Source organism: Lissotriton helveticus, chromosome 2_1 (genome assembly GCF_964261635.1).
Source record: "Lissotriton helveticus chromosome 2_1, aLisHel1.1, whole genome shotgun sequence".
Taxonomy (NCBI): Eukaryota; Metazoa; Chordata; class Amphibia; order Caudata; family Salamandridae; genus Lissotriton; species Lissotriton helveticus.
Window position 1 is genome coordinate 462,744,442 of NC_136059.1, and position 15,391 is coordinate 462,759,832.

At 47.1% G+C, this 15,391-nt stretch overlaps 1 pseudogene; it reads left to right on the top strand.

Moving 5' to 3' along the window:
• The first annotated feature begins 13,743 nt into the window (after positions 1–13,743).
• LOC144820531 (U2 spliceosomal RNA) lies at positions 13,744–13,896 on the top strand (annotated as a pseudogene).
• The last annotated feature ends 1,495 nt before the right edge of the window (positions 13,897–15,391 follow it).

A 15,391-nucleotide genomic window follows, 5' to 3' on the forward strand; every position in this document is an offset into this window, starting at 1 on the left:
GTCCGTTTTACCGAGATGATTGAAATGTCTTCTTTATTGATATATTTTCTCTCTTTTTAAATAGGCCACAGCCAACGTGTTTCATTCTGCGAACAGAACTTCTTCAGGGCTGTAAAGTTAAAACACACATAAAACACTACATGTAAAAACAATGATAAACACAGACATTGTCTACCACATTTAACATGACATACGTGACGTAAATGAGTACATACATGACAACGCATCTTGTATGTTCAATACAACCATCGTAGATAATTAAATATTCCTTGGGGTTGCATCTAAAGAGGGACATTTTTACTCTACGCGTGACCATACACCAGATAACGACATGAAATTGTAAAAAGACGAGGGTTTGTACAATAACATTAAGAGAAAGAGGAACAATAATACCAACAACAAAAATAATAAAAAAATTATACCCAACAGATGTACACCAACATTTGACACCATATAAAAAAACATATAGAAACAGTAGAGGTTGAATGCGGGGACAAGTTATAGATTGCATATATCTACAAAGTGATAACTTGAATCCCTATTCAAGATCAGTACGCAAAAGAATGGTTCATAATGGGGCCTAATTCCCAAGGGGAGCACTTAAAAAACATATCTGTTCTAGGGCGCTCTCTCTTAAGTAACCCATAAGCTGAGAATGGTCAACAGTGGGCAGGGCGGGTTTGTTGCAAGGACCTGATATGCTCCTTTGGCTATATTGAGCACCGCAAGAGAAGAAGGGGGAAAAAAGAGAAGAAAAAAGGGACATTTGAAATCTTTAAGGGCATATATTAAAAGGTTCCTATCGATGTTCCGTATCTGAGAAGTGAAAGACAGCCTACCTTGCATATTGACCTTATCGTCTTCATGCACACGTCAAAGTTGATTGCCGGGTATAATAACGTGATGTAATAGTCACTTAAAATTCTCCAAAGCATATATGCGTCAAACCCAGCACATTTCGTACCTGTGGGGACCCAACCAATGTTATGGCAAGTGTATTTCTAACCATGACCCATCTGCCCCAAGTATATGACGCTCATTGGTACTCATATTAAAACTATGATCGTCATAATGTTTGCATAAAGATAATAAAATATGAAGTTGTATAATCATGGGCTGTTAATATCACCCCATGTGCATGCCCATCTTCTATACAATATTGCCATAGTTGTTAAATAGTTCACATGTCACTCGACCATTGCGAGAAAATATCTAGAATATTACCCAACGGGAGGGATGAATCTTCGGGCGCTACGATACATGCGCCTTGTATACAAAACCAAATCCCACGGAAATTCAATCCCCTTAGGTATATACTAGCGAAAAGAGGGGGGTACCGTAAGAGAACGCGCATGTTGGCGTCTCCGGAACCCCACCCAAAACCCCCCTTTCTTACCTTGCAAGGGGGTCTGTATGCCCAACTCAACTTCTCTGCGTTTTTCGATTCCCGCCCGTGGTTCGAAACCAGGGGGGACCAATCTAACGTAAATAATACGTGTACCAAACGTAATAAGACCGCACATGCAACGCTTGGGGATGTGTTAGGTGAGAGTATCTGGTACAAACAAAGCCGCCATGTTATAACGTGCTTTGGTACTAGAGCGCATTCTATCGCGAAATGCCCAATCTATAACAGGGCATCTCTATATAAGCTCCCAGGTGCATATGTAACCGCAGACTGAACAAATGATTTAATATAATGTAAAAGACGATGATATTTAAACAAGTCTTATTGTACTCTAAAAACAGGTACGAATCGGTACAGTATTTCTATGTGATAAAAAGAGATTATCAAGCACTTCAAATGGTACGAAAAGTAAATATTTTAGGAATATTCATCATTTTATTGTGTATATCAAAACTATGGTCCTAAATGTTTCCTTTCATTCTAAAAAATGAGGCAGTTTACCGCTTGGCAGATCTAAAGCCTATTCGATTTGGATGTTAGTTGGCCGTGAATTCGGCCGCCATCTTTGAGATGTATTCTGAGTAGTCGATATAAGATATTAACAACAAGAAGAGTTAGTATTTCAAGTCCAAGTTATTTGATGCTTCAAATTATAACATCGGCATGACTAGCAGACACCATTTCATACTATTTTTGGGGGGTGGACACGATAATCCAACAGATTTCAAGAACCATTATGAAGGAGGAGATGCATGTCCAAGTATATATCAGAACACAACCCAGAGGGGGTGTGTGGTTCAATATTTTGCATATGTCACAGCATTAGCTCCTACAGTTTAAGCAGCATAACCAATATGATGCAAACTTTTACATCTTAACAGGTGATCAAATTGAAATGTTTTCATCATTATACAAGGGGCATATGCAATAATGTCCCAAGATCTAAGTGTTTGGCGCAGCAGGATGGTAGTAGAAAACATAAATTATAGGGGGCAATGTTCTTCTATATCCATAGTGGACCTGATGGTTCAACACTTACAAATTTCAGTGAGGGGGGGAAATACATATTCAAATTTGTTGCAGGACAGAAAGAAAAGAGAGCAGGTGCATATTCCAATATATTACAAATATCATAACGTCAGCTCCTACAGTTATGAATAACAGGTAATCTATACCAAACGTTTGCTTTCCAGTAGATTATTATGTTTGAATATTTCTGATAAAATCATGCACTACCCAGTTTGACGATGGTCCACGTTTAAAGTGCTATAGTTGTATTCCCAAATAGTAGTTTATCTCATCATCCGTATTGTGCCCCATTTCTATACATCTAAGACGACATATCCTCATGGCCTCTCTTTGATGTAGGGTTATTTCTCTATTTCCCCCACGAGGGTGGGTTGGAACATGATCAATACCGTGGAACCATATCTTGCCATTGTCCCCATGATGCTCCCTCATGTGATATGTCATAGAGTATTTTAGATCATAGATTATTAAAACTCATACGTTCTCCTGTATACGAAATTTTAGTGGTCGCACTGTACTGCCCACATATATCTTATCACAATCACAACCTATTACATAGACAACGTAGCGGGAATCGAAAAACGCAGAGAAGTCGAGTTGGGCATGAAGACCCCCTCGCAGGGTAAGAATAGGGGGTTTTGGGTGGGGTCCCCGAGATGCCAACATGCTCGTTCTCTTATGGTACCCCCCTCTTTTCGCTTGTATATACCTACGGGGATTGAATTTCCGTGGGATTTGGTTTTGTATACAAGGCGCATGTATCGTAGCGCCTGAAGATTTGTCTCTCCTGTTGGGTGATATTCTAGATATTCTCTCGCAATGGTCGAGTGACATGTGAACTATTTAACAACTATGGCAATATTGTATAGAAGATGGGCATGCGCATGGGGAGATATCAACAGCCAATGATTACACAACTTCGTATTTTATTATCTTTATGCAAACATTATGACGATCATAGTTTTAATATGCGTACCAATGAGCATCATACACTGGGCGCAGATGAGTCATGGTTAGAAATACACTTGCCCTAACATTGGTTGGGTCCCCATATCGCTAAAGGATAACCCAAAGAGTGACACTTAAATCATCGTTTATCTAATGACATTGCGAAATTTACAAATGGTACGTCCGTTTTTCTTTTCTGTGTTTCTGTTGCTATTATATTTCAATGTTATCATATTGCAATTTATTTTGGTATCTGAAGTTTCGGTCACTTTTTGTAATAGATTTTTGGTGTAGTTTTCATTTTTATGTAATGTTATCGTCCATAGTGAGGTCGGATATACTGTATTTCTTTGACCTGTTCTCATTGGTGGGTCCTTGCAATAAGCCCGCCTTGCCCACTGGTGACCATTCTCAGCTTATGGGTTACTTAAAAGAGAGCGCCCTAGAACAGATATGTGTTCTAAGTGCTCCCCTTGGGAATTAGGCCCCAATTATGAACCATTCTTTGGCGTACTGATCTTTAATAGGGATTCAAGTTATCACTTTGTAGATATATGCAATCTATAACTTGTCCCCGCATTCAACCGCTACTGTTTCTATATGTTTTTTTATATTGTGTCAAATGTTGGTGTACACCTGTTAGTTATAATTTTTGTATTATTTTTGTTGTTGGTATTATTGTTCCTCTTTCTCCTGATGTTATTGTACAAACCCTCGTCTTTTTACTATTATCATATCGTTATCTGGTGTATAGTCACGCGTAGAGTAAATATTTCCCTCTTTAGATGCAACCCCAAAGAATATTTAATTATCTATGATGGCTGTATTGAACATACGAAATGCGTTGTCATGTATGTACTCATTTACGTCACATATCTTATGTTAAATGTTGTATACAATGTCTGTGTTTATCATTGTTTTTACATGTAGTGTTTTATATGTGTTTTAACTTTACAGCCCTGATGAAGTTCTGTTCGCAGAACGAAACACGTTGGCTGTGGCCTATTTAAAAAGAGAGAAAATAAAGCAACAAAGAAGACATTTCAATCATCTTGTTAAAACGGACTGGCTATAAACTGAGTTGATTGTATATAATTGGAACATGGTGCAACTTTAATATAAGTTTGGTGAATGCATGCATAGGGATTATATTAGGGTAAGTCCATGTGACTTGGTCCAGAGTGCAGGATTCCAGGCAGGAATGCAAACGGAGACAGAGGTCTGCACGGTGTCTTTCTACAAAAAGCATAGAGAGTTATTCATGGGCGCTCATATGCTGTCCTACTGGACTAATGCATCCACTGTAGGGGCATGTGTTTGACGTCATGGTCACAGGTTCAGATCCCAGTGGGTCCACTCAGCCGTTCATCCTCCAGAGGTCGATAAAATGATTACCATTGAGGGGGCTATAATAAACATCTGTTATTTGGCGCAGGGATACCCTTTGGTAAAACTACACTTTACAAATACTTATGTTATGTTATGGTATGATAATAAAGTCAGGTTCTGCTCTTATGACTTCTGCAGTGGCTGTGACTTGCTAAACGAGTCAGCCACTGGTGCTATTTAAAACGCATAGGGGCAGATTTATGTTGGGAATGCGCCACGTTTGCGTCACGCAACTGCGGCGTAAATGTGGCGCATCCCTATGACCCATTTACAACGTGACGCATCTAGGCAGATGCGTCACGTTGTAAAGCCCTGCGCCACTTGTGGGCGTTCCGGCGCAGGGTGGGCGTTCCGGGGCAGGTGCGCCTCGCAAAAGTGGCTGAGTGAAATCTATAAGATTTCACTCAGTCACTTTCAGGCCAATGCTGCGTCAAAACCCTGCGCCTGCTTGAAGCAGGCTTAGGTCTTGATGCAGCATTGTAAAGATGGGGCACCCCCGAGCCTTGCTGGAGCTGCGTCGCGCTTGCGATGCAACTCCAGCAATGCGCCACCTTTACGGCACAGATGCGCCACGCATCTGTGCCATTTTTGCCCCATGGTGCGCCACATTGTAAATGCGGCGCACCATGGGTGACGGAGCAGCGGCGCAAAATAACTGGCGCATCCCTGGGGATGCGCCAGTTATCATAAATCTACCCCTTAGTGTTTATTTCCCATTTGACATCGCTTTCCATCGCAGCTGCCTCTGCACAACACCTTGTGTAGTTGCACAGAGGATATGCAAGGATAGTAGAAGTGAATTATAAATGTGTATCACCAATCCCTACCCATTGAGCCACTGGCAACTCTAGTGCCAGGGTCAGAAGCGTACAATAGGTACCTTGCCTAGAGTGGGACTGTGTTTATATTTCCTGAACCTTGGAAAACGAAATGCTTCCCAGGTATCATGATTAAGCTCTCTTTGTTCATAGAAGCTGCAGCACATGCAGATGAACAGGGGAGGGGAGGGGCAGGGCAGTCACGGACATCATCTCTGCTCAGGATCTCCCTGGGGATTACGCAGATGATAGGGTTCATCGGTCCAGCAGACCTTTAGATACCAGGATGTTTTAGATAGCACACAGTCCTGCAGTCGGTCGGTGACAGAAAGCGAAATACTCCTACTAAGGGGCAGTAATGAGAGTGGGTGAAAGCTAACCTCAAAAAACGCAGGCGCCGGTTGGTTAGCAGTTTTGAAGCGACCAATCGTCGGGGGCCTGTGTGCACCACACTGTTAAAAGGGTGTGGCCCCCCCTTGCAGCAAATAATTGTCTGGGGGGCCCCTGGGTGTGCCACAAGGTTAAAAGGGCTTGGGCCCCCCTCGAAGTGAACAATTATCTTGGGGCCTCCTGGGTGTGAGCCACAAAAATAAAAGGGCGTGTGGGGCCCTCCCCCCAAGAGGCATGTCCCCGGAGATTATACAGACGTCAGGGTTATCCGTCCAGTTGAGTAAGCGTTGTGTTCCTCCTGAACACTGCAAGGATACTCGAGCTGCAGGTTCTACTAGTCGTGGGGGAGCTGTCGTGGCTGGTGAACAACCTCCAGCGTGGCGAGGAGTCACAAGGTTTAACAAGAAATATTCTTCACATAAGGACATAAAAGGGAAATGCCTGAATAAGGTCCTTAGGATGCTTTAAGGCTGGGATTCTGGAGACAAGTGCAATTGCCCGGACAAGGTCCTTGGGATGAATTACGCCAGGGATACTTGAGGGCAGACAAAAGGGTAAGAAATGGTCAGCGCTAGGTGGATGTGGCTCTTGCAGCCCAGGCATGGCCATGGGTCCACGAACACCGGATATTCGGTAGCAAGTTGAAGCCTCGAAGCGCTGTGCCAAGTGAGTGACAGAAGTAAAGCTGTCAGAACAGTTGGAAGGTGATTTATGACAACCTTGAAGAGACATCATGACTGGGATGAAGATGCATGGCAGGATTAGGCAAGTTAGGGTTATTAATATGCAATACATTATAGGATGTTCATTGTATAAACTGTTACGGAAATGCCTTATGTTGCTGTCCAAGGTAAGCTAGAAATTGGCATGTTGGGGGGCGTGGCTAGCAGCCACCGAGAATGGCCGCTGCCTGACGAAGCTCCAGTTTCCCGCAATCCTATCCTGAATTATCCAACGCCATCCACGGCTGCAAATGAGACACGAGTGCTGTGAATCCCTCCCTACCTCACCCTCCCCGAGAAGATTAGTAGGATCAGTAGCATTGGAGGGGATTCTGACCCCCCTTTCCTAGACTCAGACCGGAGCGGTAATTGCGGCTCCCTGCTGGTGGTAGCGAACGGTGTGGCCTTTGCTGTGCGGGGGCGCCTCTAGCCAGCAGACTTCAGTGGGAGCACGGCGGATCCTCATACACCAAGGAAGAGCTGGAGGTATCCGGGGGAAAGCGAGCGGCACTGCATCTTCAACAGCCGCCTGACTGACACAGTGCTGGTGAGTGCTGGGAAGCCATAGCTGCGGCGGCCGACCCCCAGAGCGACAACCCGGGCATCACCGCGCATGAAGCGGCAGGCGCGGACCCGACAGGCGTGGACCCGACAGGCGCAAGGATGAAAAAGCCCGGTTGGAGGCTGCTCACTGGTGCTGTGGGGCACTGCGGCCCGGCTCAAGGGCTCGGCCAGCTTACCTGACTGTTGGAGGAAGAAGGCAGGAGGGGGCGCGGAGGCCAGAGGATTACTGGAGGTGGCGTCTCGCCGCAAATTGAGGCCTCGGCAACAGCAGGTGAGGCGGTGCCCTAGACTCAGAATAAAGGGCTCTAAGAACTGGACAGAGAGCATTGTGGAGCGTTAGGCGGAGACAATAGCCATCCGATTCCACCCTAAGCCTTGCAGGAAAAAGCATTGCATACTTCACCTCCCGGTATCGTAGTTCCCTCTTCACCACTTGAAAGCTGCGACGTTGGGCGTGGACCGTGGACGTGAAATCAGGGAAGAAGGCCACCTCGTAGTTATTTATTTTCAGCGGGGAGTGGATCTCGCTGTCTGCAGGATAATGTCCCTGTCTCTGTAGTTGAACACTCAGGCAATTAGGGGCCTCGGACCAGAGCCCACCCTACATGATGTAATAGCGGCCACCAATGGAGTGCGTGCTTCGGTAGACTCGGTCACGGTGGAGGTCTCTCTAATCAGGGCGGACTTCCGGAAGATGGGCGAGAAAGTCAAGAAGCTTAAGATAGTCACCAGTGCCCTACAGGCGGACACTTCGGAACTTCAGACGCAGATGCTCGAGATGCAGAAGAAGAAGGAGAGGATGGCACAGCAGCTCGATGATTACGAAGGCCGGGCACGCCGTAACAACATCTGTATCTTAGGGGTTCCGGAAAGAACAGAGGGTCCGGCAGCAGACGTCTATGTAGAAGACCTCATCATGAAGCACCTAAAGCCTAAGACTCTGTCCACCTTTTTTTCCATTGAACGGGCTCACAGAGTACCAGGAGGTAGACCAAAACCAGGAGCACCCCCTAGGCCCCTAATTGCCAGAGTGTTTAACTACCAAGACAGGGACATTATCCTGCAGACAGCAAGATCCACTCCCCCGCTGAAAATAGATAACTGCGTGGAGGCCTTCTTCCCTGATTTCACGTCCAAGGTCCAAGCCCAACGTCGCAGCTTCCAGGTGGTGAAGAATGAACTACGAGACCGGCAGGTGAAGTATGCAATGCTTTTTCCTGCAGGGCTTAGCGTGGAATCGGATGGCAAGTCGTGGTTTTTTGACTCACCAGAGTCAGTCTAGGACTGGATGGAAGGATGGAACATGGTGGGAAGCCAAAAAAAATACCGATCCGACAGGACTAACCACCACATAGATGGCCGTGCGGATGCAGGGAGCAATGGCCCAGCGGAGGAAGATGGTCGGTCGAAGGACCAGGAGTGAGGACACTTGACTTTGCTAATGGAGAGCCGGCGCCCACCTGAAAGCGCAAGTAGGGGAGGAGTGGGTTTGGGATTGCTGTACCCATCAGATGCGGGACTTACAAAAAGGGAACCAGTACTTGGATTTAGGCTGCTGGGTCTAAAGGGAGTGATCTGATCGGGACTAGGCAACACGAACAGTGGATGGCTAAAATACAAGTTAATTGTGATGTGAACAGACGGGGATGAGAGTTGAGCACAGTTTCAGCATTTTGGGGAGGGGGAGAGGCACTCTGCCATGTTTGGGAGGGGGTAGTTCTAAATCCATGGGGAGGGGGTCAGGGAGGGGGGTGGAAGTTGAGGGGTTGGGATTGCGGGAGGGGAATGTTTGACGGTACACTGTTTTATGGACAGGGGTGGGGAGGGGGTGGAATTCGATGGGTCAGGAATTTGGGAATGTTTCTTTCTTAACTGTTTTATTGGTAGGCACTGTGATACTATGATTCGAAAGAGTAGAGTAGCCATATTGTACTTTGGACGGCAATTGTTGAGTGGGCGGGCTCAGGTTTTCTCTCAATTTGCGATATTCCGTACTGGTAAGCACTATGATTGTGATTCGAAAGTGTAAAATAGGCACACTGAAGGCTAGATGCCAACTGTTGGGTGGGCAGGTTCGAGTTTGTTCTCTATTTGTGATGATCCGAGTATTGGGAGATTGTGTGATGCATAGCTATGGGGGGGGATAGAGACAGAACGCTCTCCTGGAATGTCAATGGTGTTGGAGATAAGATTAAACGAGGGATAGTGCAGCAATAACTAAAGAGACATTCACCTGTTGTTGTCTTGTTGCAAGAAATGCATCTTGTGGGCCAGAAATCCAAGGCCCTCACTAGGTGGGGTTACAAACTTCTAGTGCATGCAGACTACACCACGGGCTCGAGGGGGACGGCCATACTGGTTAAAAAAAAGTACACCCCTTATTGTTCGTAAGACATGGGCGGATACGGGAGGCCGCTTCGTAGGGGCAGAGGCCCAGTGAGATGGCAGGGACATCAATATACTCTCAGTATATTTGCCGCCTGCTCTGGGCAAGGAGGTTTTTGGAGGGCCTAGGAAGTAAACTGACGGGGTTCGGAGAAGGCACACTAATCATGGGAGGAGACTACTACATGACCTTAGATGACACTGTTGATCTCCACCCACTGAAGTCTAGGGGGAAATCTAACGACCTAATGACTGACTTTGCGACGGCACTGGGTTTGACAGACGTAGGTTGTGTGCTTCACCCAACTGGCAAATTATTAACTTATTTCTCTAATGTCCACCGTAGTTTATCACGTATTGACTACTTTCTTACATACCTGTCCTCGATAGGTAACTTCGCCCAGTATAGAGTTTTACCCAGAGGCATATTGGATCATTCCCCAGTTTGGATGGAATATACGCACTGGGAACGTCAGGCACGCACCACTATTGTTCTTAGCCCATGGCTCCTACGCATTCCGATTTTTAGGGAAGAACTACGCACGCAGTCAGAGAACTATTTTACCGAAAACGTGGGCTTGGTCGACTCAGCACAAATAATTTGGCAAGCATACAAGGCGGTTCTCAATGGGCAAGCTCTGTCCTTGAAGACGGGATACATTGCCAAAGTGCGTGAACTCCTGAGCCAGGTGGAGTCTGACCTCCTCGTACTGGAGCAGGAGTATTCACAAGATCCCACACCAGACACAAGTCATAGATTACTACTCAAGCAAGATGAATACTGGATAAAAGCCAGGGAACACATGGTGGCTAAATACCGTGCCACCCATCATAGACTATATGAGATGGGATAGAAAGACGAGAGCAGGACTCCAGATAGGTACACAAACTGATGATACCAGGGGGGGAAACAGTGATACATCCACGAGATATAGCGGAGAAATTCACCGATCATTTTGAAAAGGTGTACTCCCCTTCTACACACTACATGGCTGAGGACTCCCGTCAGCTCCTCCGGGACAGTGACGTGCCAGGCCTCTCGGATGTGGAACGGGAGACCCTGGAGGCGGACCTTTTGAACGAAGAAATAAGCAAGGCCTTGGGACAGATTAAGTAAGGTAAGGCGATGGGCCCTAACGGCATTCCGGTGGAATTTTTGCAGGCCACTGTTTCTCTGACTGTGCCACACTTGGGAGCCATGTATGAAGAGAGCCTCGAAGTGGGTAGGCTGCTGATAGATCAGCGGCTGGCCACCATTGTGGTCATTCACAAGCAAGGCAAACCAACAGATAGCTGTGGCTCCTATAGGTCAATCTTGCTGATTAACGTTGAGACGAAGGTGTTGGCAAAAGTCCTGGCGAACAGACTGGTGACAGTTATTACATCACTGCCACCCGGACCAATCTGGCTTTATGCCAGGGAGGAATACGGCCCTTAACATACAACACTTACACAATGTGATGGCTCGTCGGAAATATATTGAAGAGGATGCGGCCGTGCTATCTCTCGACGCCTCAATGGCTTTCGATTCCATTGAATGGCCGTATCTGTTCGAGGTCCTAGGTAAGGTGGGACTAGGTCCTAAATTCATAGCCTGGGTTAAGCTTTTGTACACCGGTGTATTGGGTCAGGTAAGGGTTAACAGCTGCACATCCCGAACATTTGAGTTATGTAGAGGAACTAGGCAGGAGTGCCCGTTCTCCCCGCTGATATTCTCTCTTATGCTGGAACCGCTTGCGGCCCGGGTGGGCAGGGACCTGATGGTGCGAGGGATGCGTTGGGCGGCCGAAGTGGAGGATCACATTTCCTTGTATGCGGATGACATACTGTTATATTTAGCATCCCCGTACAAATCGATCAGAGTAGTGCTAGACATATTCACAAATGTTGGCAAATATTCAGGATACGCGATCAACTGGCACAAGTCCGTATTCTTTATGTTGAGAGGCCAGGTTCCCCACCTTCCTGCAGACTGCACTATAACGGTCGACACGGAGGGGTTTTGCTATTTGGGGATTTTTGTCACTTCCTTTCCAGCTTGTTTTTACGACTCCAATCTGGCCCCCCCTTTGGCTAGGTTATGAGCAGATGTGAAGCACTGGAGGTCTCTGCCTTTAACACTGGTTGGACGGGCGGCACTTTTAAAAATGCTGGCCCTTCCTCGTTTTCTGTATATACTACACAACTGTCCACATAGAGTCCCGGACTCGTATTTTAGAGCAGTTGAGGGTGAGATTTGTACGCTGCTGTGGGATGGGAGGGCCCCCAGGATTGCACTGCAAACAAAAATTGATGAAAAGCTGGTACGATGGTGGCTTAGCACTCCCTGACCTATAGCGTTACTACTGGGCGGCGCAATTAGTGACCGTTAACCACTTGATGTATCATCCCCCGGACGACCCGGCATATGCTCTTGATCGATACCAAACCGATCGCTCCGGATATCTGGGGGCCCTGTACACCACGAGTAGGAAGAATAGGGGGAGATTCTTCGGACCAACCGACCATACATTGGAAATCTGGCGCATAGTTAATTTCAAGTTGGGGTGGATGGGCATCCTCTCGCAGGCACCTCCACTGTGGTTCTCCCAGAAGCTGGACAAGCTGTGCTATCAGCCAGGGTTTGATAAATTGGACCTTATCGGGATCTCAGCAGTGAAAGACCTGGTTAAGAAGGGAGTGCTACTTACATTCGGCGACCTCCAAAGGCAATACCATCTGGCGCAAGGGGAAATGTACAGGTATTTACAGATTAGACATGCGATGCAGGCGGCGTTCCCGTCCCTCAAAGATATACCGGAATCGTCACCACTGGAAGATTGTCTGCTAGATGGGCCTCTCAGTTCGAAGGCAATATCTTTAACTTATAAGAAATTGAGTAATAACCTGTCAGACACCTTTCCGAAGCTCAGGGAGCAGTGGCAAGAAGACATAGGTCCTATAGATGATGAGGACTGGCAAGCGGCTCTTATGTCCCCTCGAGAAGCGGCTATCACACAGAGATTCAGGCTGATTCAGCTTAGGATACACCACCGATCACACGTCACGGGGAAAGTATTGGCAAAAATAGGAGCTAGACCTGACGACCTATGCATGAGGGGATGTGGTCAGCAAGCCACATTTTACCATACTCTGTGGAGTTGCCTAAAGATACATACCCTATGGGAGGGAGCCTCAGACCTTATGCAAACACCCCTTCGAAAGGACATAGTATTGACACCACAATTAGGACTGTTGAACATATGGGAGGCAACTGATCTCATGGAAGTTGAACAGCAATTTACAGCACTAGGATACACGTTGGTGAAAAGAGAGCTGGCTAGAGGATGGGGGGAGCGAGTCCACCTCTCGTCACCCAGTGGGCCAAAGAAGTGGATTGATGCATGTTGGCAGAGACCGAGGTTTTTAAGGCACGAGGGTGACCCAGGAAATGGGATAGGAAGTGGTCACATTGGAATAAATATCGAGGTGATCCCTGTGTGTCGCCTACTGTTGAAATGGAGATGCATAGACAAGGGGGTCATGTGGGAAATGGTTAATATGCAATGAAAATTAATGTCTGATCGGTTATCATGTTGATTATCTTGAAAATGCCGTCCAATCATGTCTGTATGGCTGTGATTGAAACCAATAAATACATTTTAATTTTTTTTTTTTAAATGAGCATGTTGATGACCAGTGTCATCACAACAAGTGTGTAACAACCTACGATGTGAATAAACTGCGGCCGCGCTAACACCACAAAAGGTCTTGGTGTACATAATTGATGGGAAAGATGGAAAAGCAGGAGGCCCGTGAGTTGCTCACACAGCTGGGGGCTTTGGGGGTTAAGTATGCATTATTAAAAATCGCATAAATAAATACAATAAATTGTGGTATCTGTTTCGTTTTTCTCTGGGTATATGAAATCTTCTTGTTTAGTGGCACGCCGTTCTTCTTGTATAGAGCGATGAAGAAGGCAGAAGCATAACATAAAATAGCATGATCTGGCAAAACATTACAATAACAGGAAGTAACAAGACAAATATTTACACGAGAGTCCCCAAACTCCAGTTCTGCTACAGTAGCTCTTCCTGAGTTACCTACAGTAATAAGTAGGCCTTTTGGCTAAGATCAAGTGTAGTATCTGTTCTTATCAGATTCACAGCGCGGTTTCTGCGCAGTTGAAATTTGATTTTGCACTATACTACGACTTCGACTTTGAGGCGAATAAATTTGCTTTATGCAAATTTATGCAAGTTTCGAGACGGCAGGACACGCTTTTAATTAAGGCGGAGGAGGGACACCAGCGTGCTGGTGCCTGTTTGTTCACTAGGAACTTAAAGTAGCACCCCGAAGGGCCTGCGGCCAGCTCCTAGAGCACAGGTAACGTTGCGCGCTTTTACTCTCTCTCTCCTGGCGTTTGGGTGGACTAATGCTGGAGGCTTAAAACACCTCCTAACATCCTTCACAGGCCTGAACAGTACTCAGATCTCTGGTAAGGGGATTTATGCTTAGGTGGACACACCTATCACCCTGCCTTAGTTCTAGGGAGCGACTGGTCAGAGTTTCTTGCACTGCAGGCCTCTAAGGTTTGCTGGGAGACACCCCAGGCACCCAGGCGGAGGGTCCAAGGGCGAACTCGGCAATCCGGCGGTAACCCATTAATTACCAGATGAACCCCCCCAACCAACCAAATGGAGGAAATGGACACTGGAACCCCAGTGGTCACCCCAGAAGGCATCCCCCAACCGGACGCCCAGAAACCAAACCCCCTACCCCCTGTGGACAGCGGCAAGGCGGCGAGTAAGGAGGCACCCGTGGAAGCGGGCACCAGCGCAGGGAAGGCTGGTCCCCCCAAACCCCCGGTACCCCAGGGCTCAGGGCCAAAGGTACCAGTAACTAAAACAGGTGCCCCTGGAAACCCCAAGGCAGTGAAACCAGGGAGCGGAGGGAAAGGCGAGGCAGGGACCAGGCAAGGGACAGCCCCCGAACCCTTCAATGGGTACAGCATCACCCACCGGCACACCCAGCTCATGCGGTGGGAGATAAGGGATAAGGAGGGGTCCTGAATGGAACGGGCCTTGTCGTGAAAAAGATCCTCTAACCAGCAGGGGTCCAAGTAGACGAGGTGCTCAGTTGCAAGGCATCCGCGTCAGGCTAGATCTTCCTCCTCAGCTTTTTCACCCAAGCACTCTTCAAAAAGTACTGGGACTTCTTTCAAGGGAAGAAGGAGGAGGCACCCTTCAACAAATTCAGCATAACGGCAGGAATGGAACCAGCAACCACGGTGAAGAGAGTAACGGTTGAGATGACCAACCACCACATCCCGGACAAGGACATTGTGTCACTCCTCCAATGGTACGGCACCATCCTGACAGCACCTACCAAGGTCAGAGACGACAACGGAATTTGGAACATGACCTGGCAGGCACAGATCAACCTCCACAAAGTCCCCACAGCGAGAGACGGCATGAAACACCCACCGGCCAGTTTCTACCTAGGATCAGACATGGGGAGGATCAAGTAACCAGGACAACCCTTCACCTGCAGGAAGTGCGAGGGCACGGGTCATGCTGGCAAGGATTGCCTAGTGAAGTTCTGCTGGATCTGCAAGCAGTCCGGACACGACGCAGGCTCATGCAAAGGGGTCAGAAAGTGCAACTTCTGCGGAGAGCAAGGCCACACGTACTACCGATGCCCCAAGTCAGACCTGCCAAAGATGTATGCAGCGGCCACCGCAGCGAGCACAACCTGGA